Here is a 15,051-nt window from a genome sequence, read left to right on the forward strand (position 1 = left end):
ATACTACCAGTCACCTGGGGACACTATACTACCAGTCACCTGGGGCACCATACTACCAGTCACCTGGGGACACCATACTACCAGTCACCTGGGGACACTATACTACCAGTCACCTGGGGCACCATACTACCAGTCACCTGGGGACACTATACTACCAGTCACCTGGGGACACTATACTACCAGTCACCTGGGGGCACTATACTACCAGTCACCTGGGGACACTATACTACCAGTCACCTGGGGGCACTATACTACCAGTCACCTGGGGACACTATACTACCAGTCACCTGGGGGCACTATACTACCAGTCACCTGGGGACACTATACTACCAGTCACCTGGGGACACTATACTACCAGTCACCTGGGGCACCATACTACCAGTCACCTGGGGACACTATACTACCAGTCACCTGGGGCACCATACTACCAGTCACCTGGGGACACCATACTACCAGTCACCTGGGGACACTATACTACCAGTCACCTGGGGCACCATACTACCAGTCACCTGGGGACACTATACTACCAGTCACCTGGGGACACTATACTACCAGTCACCTGGGGACACTATACTACCAGTCACCTGGGGACACTATACTACCAGTCACCTGGGGACACCATACTACCAGTCACCTGGGGACACCATACTACCAGTCACCTGGGGACACTATACTACCAGTTACCATGGGCACCATACAACCAGTCACCTGGAGACACCATACTACCAGTCACCTGGGGACACTATACTAACAGTCACCTGGGGAACCATACTACCAGTCACCTGGGGACACTATACTACCAGTCACCTGGGGACACTATACTACCAGTCACCTGGGGCACTATACTACCAGTCACCTGGGGACACTATACTACCAGTCACCTGGGGGCACTATACTACCAGTCACCTGGGGACACTATACTACCAGTCACCTGGGGGCACTATACTACCAGTCACCTGGGGACACTATACTACCAGTCACCTGGGGACACTATACTACCAGTCACCTGGGGCACCATACTACCAGTCACCTGGGGACACTATACTACCAGTCACCTGGGGACACTATACTACCAGTCACCTGGGGACACCATACTACCAGTCACCTGGGGGCACTATACTACCAGTCACTTGGGGACACTATACTACCAGTCACCTGGGGACACTATACTACCAGTCACTTGGGGACACTATACTACCAGTCACCTGGGGACACTATACTACCAGTCACCTGGGGGCACTATACTACCAGTCACCTGGGGGCACTATACTACCAGTCGCCTGGGGCACTATACTACCAGTGACTTGGGAACACTATACTACCAGTCACCTGTGGATACCATACTACCAGTCACCTGGGGACACTACCAGTCACCTGGGGACACTATACTACCAGTCACCTGGGGACACTATACTACCAGTCACCTGGGGCACCATACTACCAGTCACCTGGGGACACTATACTACCAGTCATCTGGGGACACCATACTACCAGTCACCTGGGGACACTATACTACCAGTCACCTGAGGACACCATACTACCAGTCACCTGGGGACATTATACTACCAGTCACCTGGGGACACCATACTACCAGTCACCTGGGGACACCTGGGGACACTACCAGTCACCTGGGGACACTATACTACCAGTCACCTGGGGACACCTGGGGACACTACCAGTCACCTGGGGACACTATACTACCAGTCACCTGGGGCACTATACTACCAGTCACCTGGGGACACTATACTACCAGTCACCTGGGGACACTATACTACCAGTCACCTGGGGACACTATACTACCAGTCACCTGGGGACACTATACTACCAGTCACCTGGGGACACTATACTACCAGTCACCTGGGGCACCATACTACCAGTCACCTGGGGACACTATACTACCAGTCACCTGGGGACACTATACTACCAGTCACCTGGGGACACTATACTACCAGTCACCTGGGGACACTATACTACCAGTCACCTGGGGACACCATACTACCAGTCACCTGGGGACACCATACTACCAGTCACCTGGGGACACTATACTACCAGTCACCTGGGGCACCATACTACCAGTCACCTGGGGACACCATACTACCAGTCACCTGGGGACACTATACTACCAGTCACCTGGGGCACCATACTACCAGTCACCTGGGGACACTATACTACCAGTCACCTGGGGACACTATACTACCAGTCACCTGGGGGCACTATACTACCAGTCACCTGGGGACACTATACTACCAGTCACCTGGGGGCACTATACTACCAGTCACCTGGGGACACTATACTACCAGTCACCTGGGGGCACTATACTACCAGTCACCTGGGGACACTATACTACCAGTCACCTGGGGACACTATACTACCAGTCACCTGGGGCACCATACTACCAGTCACCTGGGGACACTATACTACCAGTCACCTGGGGCACCATACTACCAGTCACCTGGGGACACCATACTACCAGTCACCTGGGGACACTATACTACCAGTCACCTGGGGCACCATACTACCAGTCACCTGGGGACACTATACTACCAGTCACCTGGGGACACTATACTACCAGTCACCTGGGGACACTATACTACCAGTCACCTGGGGACACTATACTACCAGTCACCTGGGGACACCATACTACCAGTCACCTGGGGACACCATACTACCAGTCACCTGGGGACACTATACTACCAGTTACCATGGGCACCATACAACCAGTCACCTGGAGACACCATACTACCAGTCACCTGGGGACACTATACTAACAGTCACCTGGGGAACCATACTACCAGTCACCTGGGGACACTATACTACCAGTCACCTGGGGACACTATACTACCAGTCACCTGGGGCACTATACTACCAGTCACCTGGGGACACTATACTACCAGTCACCTGGGGGCACTATACTACCAGTCACCTGGGGACACTATACTACCAGTCACCTGGGGGCACTATACTACCAGTCACCTGGGGACACTATACTACCAGTCACCTGGGGACACTATACTACCAGTCACCTGGGGCACCATACTACCAGTCACCTGGGGACACTATACTACCAGTCACCTGGGGACACTATACTACCAGTCACCTGGGGACACCATACTACCAGTCACCTGGGGGCACTATACTACCAGTCACTTGGGGACACTATACTACCAGTCACCTGGGGACACTATACTACCAGTCACTTGGGGACACTATACTACCAGTCACCTGGGGACACTATACTACCAGTCACCTGGGGGCACTATACTACCAGTCACCTGGGGGCACTATACTACCAGTCGCCTGGGGGCACTATACTACCAGTGACTTGGGAACACTATACTACCAGTCACCTGTGGATACCATACTACCAGTCACCTGGGGACACTACCAGTCACCTGGGGACACTATACTACAGTCACCTGGGGACACCATACTACCAGTCACCTGGGGACACTATACTACCAGTCACCTGAGGACACCATACTACCAGTCACCTGGGGACATTATACTACCAGTCACCTGGGGACACCATACTACCAGTCACCTGGGGACACCTGGGGACACTACCAGTCACCTGGGGACACTATACTACCAGTCACCTGGGGACACCTGGGGACACTACCAGTCACCTGGGGACACTATACTACCAGTCACCTGGGGCACCATACTACCAGTCACCTGGGGACACTATACTACCAGTCACCTGGGGACACTATACTACCAGTCACCTGGGGACACTATACTACCAGTCACCTGGGGACACTATACTACCAGTCACCTGGGGACACCATACTACCAGTCACCTGGGGACACCATGCTACCAGTCACCTGGGGACACTATACTATCAGTCACCTGGGGCACCATACTGCCAGTCACCTGGGGACACCATACTACCAGTCACCTGGGGACACTATACTACCAGTCACCTGGGGCACCATACTACCAGTCACCTGGGGACACTATACTACCAGTCACCTGGGGCACCATACTACCAGTCACCTGGGGACACCATACTACCAGTCACCTGGGGACACTATACTACCAGTCACCTGGGGCACCATACTACCAGTCACCTGGGGACACTATACTACCAGTCACCTGGGGACACTATACTACCAGTCACCTGGGGACACTATACTACCAGTCACCTGGGACACTATACTACCAGTCACCTGGGGACACTATACTACCAGTCACCTGGGGACACCATACTACCAGTCACCTGGGGACACCATACTACCAGTCACCTGGGGACACTATACTACCAGTTACCATGGGCACCATACTACCAGTCACCTGGAGACACCATACTACCAGTCACCTGGGGACACTATACTAACAGTCACCTGGGGCACCATACTACCAGTCACCTGGGGACACTATACTACCAGTCACCTGGGGACACTATACTACCAGTCACCTGGGGCACTATACTACCAGTCACCTGGGGACACTATACTACCAGTCACCTGGGGGCACTATACTACCAGTCACCTGGGGGCACTATACTACCAGTCACCTGGGGGCACTATACTACCAGTCACCTGGGGACACTATACTACCAGTCACCTGGGGACACTATACTACCAGTCACCTGGGGCACCATACTACCAGTTACCTGGGGACACTATACTACCAGTCACCTGGGGACACTATACTACCAGTCACCTGGGGACACCATACTACCAGTCACCTGGGGGCACTATACTACCAGTCACTTGGGGACACTATACTACCAGTCACCTGGGGACACTATACTACCAGTCACTTGGGGACACTATACTACCAGTCACCTGGGGACACTATACTACCAGTCACCTGGGGGCACTATACTACCAGTCACCTGGGGACACTATACTACCAGTCACCTGGGGACACTATACTACCAGTCACCTGGGGCACCATACTACCAGTCACCTGGGGACACTATACTACCAGTCACCTGGGGACACTATACTACCAGTCACCTGGGGACACCATACTACCAGTCACCTGGGGGCACTATACTACCAGTCACTTGGGGACACTATACTACCAGTCACCTGGGGACACTATACTACCAGTCACTTGGGGACACTATACTACCAGTCACCTGGGGACACTATACTACCAGTCACCTGGGGGCACTATACTACCAGTCACCTGGGGGCACTATACTACCAGTCGCCTGGGGGCACTATACTACCAGTGACTTGGGAACACTATACTACCAGTCACCTGTGGATACCATACTACCAGTCACCTGGGGACACTACCAGTCACCTGGGGACACTATACTACCAGTCACCTGGGGACACCATACTACCAGTCACCTGGGGACACTATACTACCAGTCACCTGAGGACACCATACTACCAGTCACCTGGGGACATTATACTACCAGTCACCTGGGGACACCATACTACCAGTCACCTGGGGACACCTGGGGACACTACCAGTCACCTGGGGACACTATACTACCAGTCACCTGGGGACACCTGGGGACACTACCAGTCACCTGGGGACACTATACTACCAGTCACCTGGGGCACCATACTACCAGTCACCTGGGGACACTATACTACCAGTCACCTGGGGACACTATACTACCAGTCACCTGGGGACACTATACTACCAGTCACCTGGGGACACTATACTACCAGTCACCTGGGGACACCATACTACCAGTCACCTGGGGACACCATGCTACCAGTCACCTGGGGACACTATACTATCCAGTCACCTGGGGCACCATACTGCCAGTCACCTGGGGACACCATACTACCAGTCACCTGGGGACACTATACTACCAGTCACCTGGGGCACCATACTACCAGTCACCTGGGGACACTATACTACCAGTCACCTGGGGCACCATACTACCAGTCACCTGGGGACACCATACTACCAGTCACCTGGGGACACTATACTACCAGTCACCTGGGGCACCATACTACCAGTCACCTGGGGACACTATACTACCAGTCACCTGGGGACACTATACTACCAGTCACCTGGGGACACTATACTACCAGTCACCTGGGGACACTATACTACCAGTCACCTGGGGACACTATACTACCAGTCACCTGGGGACACCATACTACCAGTCACCTGGGGACACCATACTACCAGTCACCTGGGGACACTATACTACCAGTTACCATGGGCACCATACTACCAGTCACCTGGAGACACCATACTACCAGTCACCTGGGGACACTATACTAACAGTCACCTGGGGCACCATACTACCAGTCACCTGGGGACACTATACTACCAGTCACCTGGGGACACTATACTACCAGTCACCTGGGGCACTATACTACCAGTCACCTGGGGACACTATACTACCAGTCACCTGGGGGCACTATACTACCAGTCACCTGGGGGCACTATACTACCAGTCACCTGGGGGCACTATACTACCAGTCACCTGGGGACACTATACTACCAGTCACCTGGGGACACTATACTACCAGTCACCTGGGGCACCATACTACCAGTTACCTGGGGACACTATACTACCAGTCACCTGGGGACACTATACTACCAGTCACCTGGGGACACCATACTACCAGTCACCTGGGGGCACTATACTACCAGTCACTTGGGGACACTATACTACCAGTCACCTGGGGACACTATACTACCAGTCACTTGGGGACACTATACTACCAGTCACCTGGGGACACTATACTACCAGTCACCTGGGGGCACTATACTACCAGTCACCTGGGGACACTATACTACCAGTCACCTGGGGACACTATACTACCAGTCACCTGGGGCACCATACTACCAGTCACCTGGGGACACTATACTACCAGTCACCTGGGGACACTATACTACCAGTCACCTGGGGACACCATACTACCAGTCACCTGGGGGCACTATACTACCAGTCACTTGGGGACACTATACTACCAGTCACCTGGGGACACTATACTACCAGTCACTTGGGGACACTATACTACCAGTCACCTGGGGACACTATACTACCAGTCACCTGGGGGCACTATACTACCAGTCACCTGGGGGCACTATACTACCAGTCGCCTGGGGGCACTATACTACCAGTCACTTGGGAACACTATACTACCAGTCACCTGTGGATACCATACTACCAGTCACCTGGGGACACTACCAGTCACCTGGGGACACTATACTACCAGTCACCTGGGGACACTATGCTACCAGTCACCTGGGGCACCATACTACCAGTCACCTGGGGACACTATACTACCAGTCACCTGGGGACACCATACTACCAGTCACCTGGGGACACTATACTACCAGTCACCTGAGGACACCATACTACCAGTCACCTGGGGACATTATACTACCAGTCACCTGGGGACACCATACTACCAGTCACCTGGGGACACCTGGGGACACTACCAGTCACCTGGGGACACTATACTACCAGTCACCTGGGGACACCTGGGGACACTACCAGTCACCTGGGGACACTATACTACCAGTCACCTGGGGCACCATACTACCAGTCACCTGGGGACACTATACTACCAGTCACCTGGGGACACTATACTACCAGTCACCTGGGGACACTATACTACCAGTCACCTGGGGACACTATACTACCAGTCACCTGGGGACACCATACTACCAGTCACCTGGGGACACTATACCACCAGTCACCTGGGGACACTATACTACCAGTCACCTGGGGACACCATACTACCAGTCACCTGGGGACACTATACTACCAGTCACCTGGGGCACCATACTACCAGTCACCTGGGGACACTATACTACCAGTCACCTGGGGCACTATACTAGCAGTCACCTGGGGCACTATACTACCAGTCACCTGGGGACACTATACTACCAGTCACCTGGGGCACCATACTACCAGTCACCTGGGGACACTATACTACCAGTCACCTGGGGACACTATACTACCAGTCACCTGGGGACACCATACTACCAGTCACCTGGGGACACCATACTACCAGTCACCTGGGGACACTATACTACCATTCACCTGGGGCACCATACTACCACTCACCTGGGGACACCATACTACCAGTCACCTGGGGACACTATACTACCAGTCACCTGGGGCACCATACTACCAGTCACCTGGGGACACTATACTACCAGTCACCTGGGGACACTATACTACCAGTCACCTGGGGACACTATACTACCAGTCACCTGGGGACACTATACTACCAGTCACCTGGGGACACCATACTACCAGTCACCTGGGGACACCATACTACCAGTCACCTGGGGACACTATACTACCAGTCACCTGGGGCACCATACTACCAGTCACCTGGGGACACCATACTACCAGTCACCTGGGGACACTATACTACCAGTCACCTGGGGCACCATACTACCAGTCACCTGGGGACACTATACTACCAGTCACCTGGGGACACTATACTACCAGTCACCTGGGGGCACTATACTACCAGTCACCTGGGGACACTATACTACCAGTCACCTGGGGGCACTATACTACCAGTCACCTGGGGACACTATACTACCAGTCACCTGGGGACACTATACTACCAGTCACCTGGGGACACTATACTACCAGTCACCTGGGGCACCATACTACCAGTCACCTGGGGACACTATACTACCAGTCACCTGGGGCACCATACTACCAGTCACCTGGGGACACCATACTACCAGTCACCTGGGGACACTATACTACCAGTCACCTGGGGCACCATACTACCAGTCACCTGGGGACACTATACTACCAGTCACCTGGGGACACTATACTACCAGTCACCTGGGGACACTATACTACCAGTCACCTGGGGACACTATACTACCAGTCACCTGGGGACACCATACTACCAGTCACCTGGGGACACCATACTACCAGTCACCTGGGGACACTATACTACCAGTTACCATGGGCACCATACTACCAGTCACCTGGAGACACCATACTACCAGTCACCTGGGGACACTATACTAACAGTCACCTGGGGCACCATACTACCAGTCACCTGGGGACACTATACTACCAGTCACCTGGGGACACTATACTACCAGTCACCTGGGGCACTATACTACCAGTCACCTGGGGACACTATACTACCAGTCACCTGGGGGCACTATACTACCAGTCACCTGGGGACACTATACTACCAGTCACCTGGGGGCACTATACTACCAGTCACCTGGGGACACTATACTACCAGTCACCTGGGGACACTATACTACCAGTCACCTGGGGCACCATACTACCAGTTACCTGGGGACACTATACTACCAGTCACCTGGGGACACTATACTACCAGTCACCTGGGGACACCATACTACCAGTCACCTGGGGGCACTATACTACCAGTCACTTGGGGACACTATACTACCAGTCACCTGGGGACACTATACTACCAGTCACTTGGGGACACTATACTACCAGTCACCTGGGGACACTATACTACCAGTCACCTGGGGGCACTATACCACCAGTCACCTGGGGGCACTATACTACCAGTCGCCTGGGGGCACTATACTACCAGTCACTTGGGAACACTATACTACCAGTCACCTGTGGATACCATACTACCAGTCACCTGGGGACACTACCAGTCACCTGGGGACACTATACTACCAGTCACCTGGGGACACTATACTACCAGTCACCTGGGGCACCATACTACCAGTCACCTGGGGACACTATACTACCAGTCACCTGGGGACACCATACTACCAGTCACCTGGGGACACTATACTACCAGTCACCTGGGGACACCATACTACCAGTCACCTGGGGACACCATACTACCAGTCACCTGGGGATACCATACTACCAGTCACCTGGGGACACCTGGGGACACTACCAGTCACCTGGGGACACTATACTACCAGTCACCTGGGGGCACTATACTATCAGTCACCTGGGGACACTATACTTCCAGTCACCTGAGGACACTATACTACCAGTCACCTGGGGACACCATACTTCCAGTCACCTGGGGACACTACCAGTCACCTGGGGACACTACCAGTCACCTGGGGACACTATACTACCAGTCACCTGGGAACACTACCAGTCACCTGGGGACACTACCAGTCACCTGGGGACACTGTACTACCAGTCACCTGGGGGCACTATACTACCAGTCACCTGGGGCACTATACTACCAGTCACCTGGGGACACCTATATTACAGAAGAGGTCGAGGGACGCAGAAAAGATCCCCTATCCCTTCCACCTGGACGGAGGCTAATGATGTCACCTGTGTCACCCCGCTATCCTTCGTCTATTCACACGATCCGCCCGACCGCTAAATTACCTCAAGGCATGCAAAAAAACAGTAAAAAACAGCAGACGCGGCAAAACAGACGTGTCCAGCCATCGTCCGCACCTGTTCTGGACTTTTTTTTGTATCATTAAGAATTTCGAAATTTTGTATCGATAGGTGAAGAAAAAAATTCTGTGTAAGATTATTTCTAATTGTCGGGGGCAAGACAATTCTTAGACACATTGAAGTTTTCTCAGAACAGATTCTGACCTTCCTCAGGATGCAAGCCACAATAGTTGACTGAATCTTGGGTATCTATTTACTGCTCGGTGAACAGAGGCATCAGGTTAACAATAACGTGTTCCAACGTCTCTGTTCTACCCAGGGAATCGAACCCAGGACATCATTATTTGCATGAGGGGAAGAGTCACGCCGTGAATGAATGCACGCTTGCGTTACGTATACAAGCACGGCCATGTATTCTCTTGTGTGACTGGGCAGAGGTGTCTACATAATGCACATGTCGGGCACGATTAGAAAACCATGTGACACACGCCAGAAACTCACATATAACCCCTGCCAGAAACCCACATTCAACCCCTGCCAGAAACCCACATTGAACCCCTGCCAGAAACCCACATTCAACCCCTGCCAGAAACCCACATTGAACCCCCAGCCAAAAACCCACATTGAACCCCTGCCAGAACCCACATTGAACCCCTGTCAGAAATCCACATTGAACCCCTGCGAGAAACCCACTTTGAACCCCTGTCAGAAACCCACATTGAACCCCTGTCAGAAACCCACATTGAACCCCCAGCCAGAAACCCACATTGAACCCCTGCCAGAAACCCACATTGAACCCTTGTCAGAAATCCACATTGAACCCCTGCGAGAAACCCACTTTGAACCCCTGTCAGAAACCCACATTGAACCCCTGTCAGAAACCCACATTGAACCCCTGTCAGAAACCCACATTGAACCCCTGCCAGAAACCCACATTGAACCCCTGTCAGAAATCCACATTGAACCCCTGCGAGAAACCCACTTTGAACCCCTGCCAGAAGCCCATATAGAACCCATGCCAAAATCCTACATAGAGCTCCTGCCGGAAACCCACATAAAACCCTTGCCAGAAACCCACATATAACTCCCTGCCAGAAACCCCACACAAGAAACCTTCCAGAAACTCATTAAACTCCCTGAATGCCAGTAGAAACCCCCCTTCAAAGACCATATAGAGACCCACGAGAGCCAGTAGAACTCCCCTAAAAGCCCTTCGAAAATCAGTTTGAAATCAGTTGAAGCCCATTAGACGCTCCTAAAAGCCAGCTGAAACACTTGATAACCAATAGAAACCTCTGAAAGCCAGTAGAAACCACCCGAAAGCCAAAAAAGAACACCTGGACATGTTGGACATACATTACATCTTGGACATAACTTAAAATAACAGGATGGATATGCAAACCAATTAACTTGGAGGTAATCCAGTACAAAGTAACACCACAGACTTGCCCTAAACAAGTCTGAAAGCAAGAAGAGAGAGCCGATAATTATGGAAGTTCCAAAGCGGAAATTAATGCAGAAACTGAGAAAAAAATAAAAGATTCTAGGAGCTTTTATTCATGTTTTGTTCTTGCATATTGTCACCAGCTGTCACCATTCGGGGATCATCAAATGTTAACTGGTAGCAAATAATATTTTTGGTATATATATATACCTCTATACATCACTCTATATATGATGTAGAGGGAGTGCTCTATACATGCAAAGGGAGCACTCTATACATGATGTATAGGGAGCACTCTAGACACAACTAATTGTCTCTCATCTGTATATCACCATTTAATGCTTAAGAGGAACTAATAATCACTAATTAATGCGAAAAAAATGCATTTATTAATCATTAATAATTTAAACCGAATTAGCACTCAGTAATTCCCTCCTAATAATCAGCAAATTAAAATACGGTTTTGCCGTCTAGTCTGGCAAATGGCGGCCAAAACTTAGAAATTGGTATGATAACCTGAAAATTGGCGGGGGTAGCCTGAAGATTTTCAGAGTATTCTGAAAATTGGTAATCATGCAAGAAAATTGCCGTATAAGAATGAATATTGGCAGCCGAGAGTGGAAATTGTATAGCTTAATAAAAGTCATACAAGGCCGTTGAAACAAGAAAATATGCATAAACATAAACAACTTTTAAAAAAATAGATGAATAATGGATTAAAATTGGAAAAAAAAATAAAAACAGTTAAATATATATAAATAATTAGTTAGAGACGAAGAAAACGCGTAAAAAAATAAGGAGACTAGAAGTAAAAAAAAAAAGCCAAAATTAAAACCTAAAATAGCGGAAAAACTTTAAAAATACTAAAAATAAAAACACTTAGAGAGGGCAAGTAAAAAAAAAAAAAACAGTAAGCTCAAAATTTGTGGAAAGGAGGAGGAGTTTGATAAGAAACTTTCCGTCTTCTCCCTGGGAGATAAGTGAAGACAATAGCTGCCTCAGCATACCAACTGCCGCCGGCCACCACTGCCAAGCAAATCTTTTCTCGCACGTGTTAGGAGAAAATCTTACTGACGGAGAACAGGTGTGTGTGTGTTCTACACAAGAAGAAATATAACTCTGCAAGTTGTCTGTGGATGATAACACGTCGTTTGAGGGAATTCTATTGTGGAAGGGGGGTAGGGGGAGTTCTGCTGTAACGGGGGAGGAGGAGGAGTTCTGCTGTAACGGGGGACAAGATGAAACAGGCTGTAATGAACCTCTTGTAATGTGAATTCAGTGACATTTTTAGTGTTCTATCTGGCAAAAGTTTGGCGAGAACAATTACCTGAAAGGCAGACATAATACTTTCTTTATTCACATTCACTATTTACACAGTCCAAATACAGTTTGTACATTGTTCAAATATAGTGTAAACATTCTTCAGATACTCTACATACATTGTTCACATTCATCAGGCAGACTTTAATGGAATGTCAGTAGAGAATAATTATGTGGACCTGGACACTAACAAATGTCAGAACATAACAAATAGATTAGTTACATTTCACTGATCCTGTTCAAATAGGAGAAGAGAAAGAGAAGGTTGGAGATAAATAGATACATAGATAGATAGATAGTGTCACGGGGAAAGACAAAGGACAGAGCCTCGTCAGAGCTCGACCGGTGACACTCCGTCACTGCTCTCTTTACTGTGGGCTCTGTGCTCACTTTTCCTGATACTCACCTAGTTGTGTTTGCGGGGGTTGAGCTCTGGCTCTTTGGTCTCGATAAAGTTGACGCTTAACACCTGTGTACACCAGCCCCACAACACAGGGACCTCGCAGCACCTCTGGGAACTCAATAGGCTACCGTGTGTCCACCAGAGAGCGGCAGGTAGAGCGACAGGTGTCAAAGAATGGCAAGTGTTTATCTCGGACACATGATTATCCAGTTATTGTTATCATCGGGGTTCTCACCTGCGCCAAGTGCGGAAGAAATTTCGCATTTCTGGCGTTTCGCGAGCGCTTTGTCCTGGATTCGAATCCTGGCCGGGGAGGATTTACTGGGCGCAAGTCCTTAACTGTAGCCTCTGTTCACCCAACAGTAAAATAGGTACCTGGTTATTAAACGATTTGGTGGTTCGTATTACGGGGAATATTAGGATTAAGGACCTGCCCGAAACGCTACGAGTGCTGGTGGCTGTACTTGACCTGTCCTCTTAAAAATTTCGTCTAAATTTGCCTGTTTGCCCATATGTCCAAAAATGGACGTAATATGAAAATGAAAAATAATTGAAAATAAATTTGATGCGGGTTCTGGGAGTTCTTCTACTCCCCAGACATGGCGCCTGACAGCTGGGTAGACAGCGCTTCGGAATCGTAGTCCTGAGGTTCCGGGTTCGATCCCCGGTGGAGGCGGAGACAAATGGGCAAAATGTTTCTTTCACTCTGATGCCCCTGTTACCTAGCAGTAAATAGGTACCTGGGAGTTAGACAGCTGCTACGGGCTGCTTCCTGGGGGTGGAGACCTGGTCGAGGACCGAGCCGCGGGGACACTAAGCCCCGAAATCATCTCAAGATAACCTCAAGATAACCCCCCATGCCCGGCCCGAGGCCAGGCTTGCGAGAGCTTGGTCCAACAGGCTGTTGCTTGGAGCGGCCCGCATATCCACCACAGCCCGGTTGGTCCGGCACTTCTTGAAGAATATTATCTAGTTTTCTCTTGAAGATATCCACGGTTGTTCCGGTAATATTTCTTATACTCGCTGGGAGGATGTTAAACAACCTTCTCCCAGATGTTGAACAATGAAGCTCCTCTTACAATTGCGACGGACGATAAATTAAGAAAACTTGAAAGCGCTATATCGTCCCGTCGCAAGAAAAGAGGAGACGTGATAAGACATTTAAAATTCATGTTTCGCGGGATTGACATAGGATGGGGGGGAGGGGGGGAGTGGAAATATTCACATTGAATACCAACATGACAAGAGGGATTGGACGGAAGCTGGAGACACAGATGAGCTATAAAGATGTTAGATATTTTAACGTATGAATATTAGAAAAATGGTTTGATCTAAATGAGCGAGTGATCGAAGGGAACTCCATTCATAATGTTAAAAGTTGGGGGGGGGGGAGTGATAGGGGGACATGACAGTTCATATCAATTTGTAAATGGAAATAATAATCCACGAACAATACTTGAAGCAAGAAAACGGTAGAACAAAGAGACAATGATAGATCAAATTCTTCAGTGTTAAATATAAATAAGAAAATTGAGAGAATCAAGAGTCGTTGTATTAAACTACAAAAGTGTTAAACAAGCGGGGCCTGGAGCCGACGC

General features: G+C 50.2%; 1 protein-coding gene across 1 annotated transcript in view; it reads right to left on the reverse strand.

Moving 5' to 3' along the window:
• The window catches only part of LOC123762694 (5-hydroxytryptamine receptor 2A), a 513,254-nt gene that overhangs the window by 288,924 nt on the left and 209,279 nt on the right, over positions 1-15,051 (reverse strand). The window lies entirely within an intron of this gene.

The sequence above is a fragment of the Procambarus clarkii genome, chromosome 27 (genome assembly GCF_040958095.1).
Source record: "Procambarus clarkii isolate CNS0578487 chromosome 27, FALCON_Pclarkii_2.0, whole genome shotgun sequence".
In the NCBI taxonomy this organism is placed as follows: domain Eukaryota; kingdom Metazoa; phylum Arthropoda; class Malacostraca; order Decapoda; family Cambaridae; genus Procambarus; species Procambarus clarkii.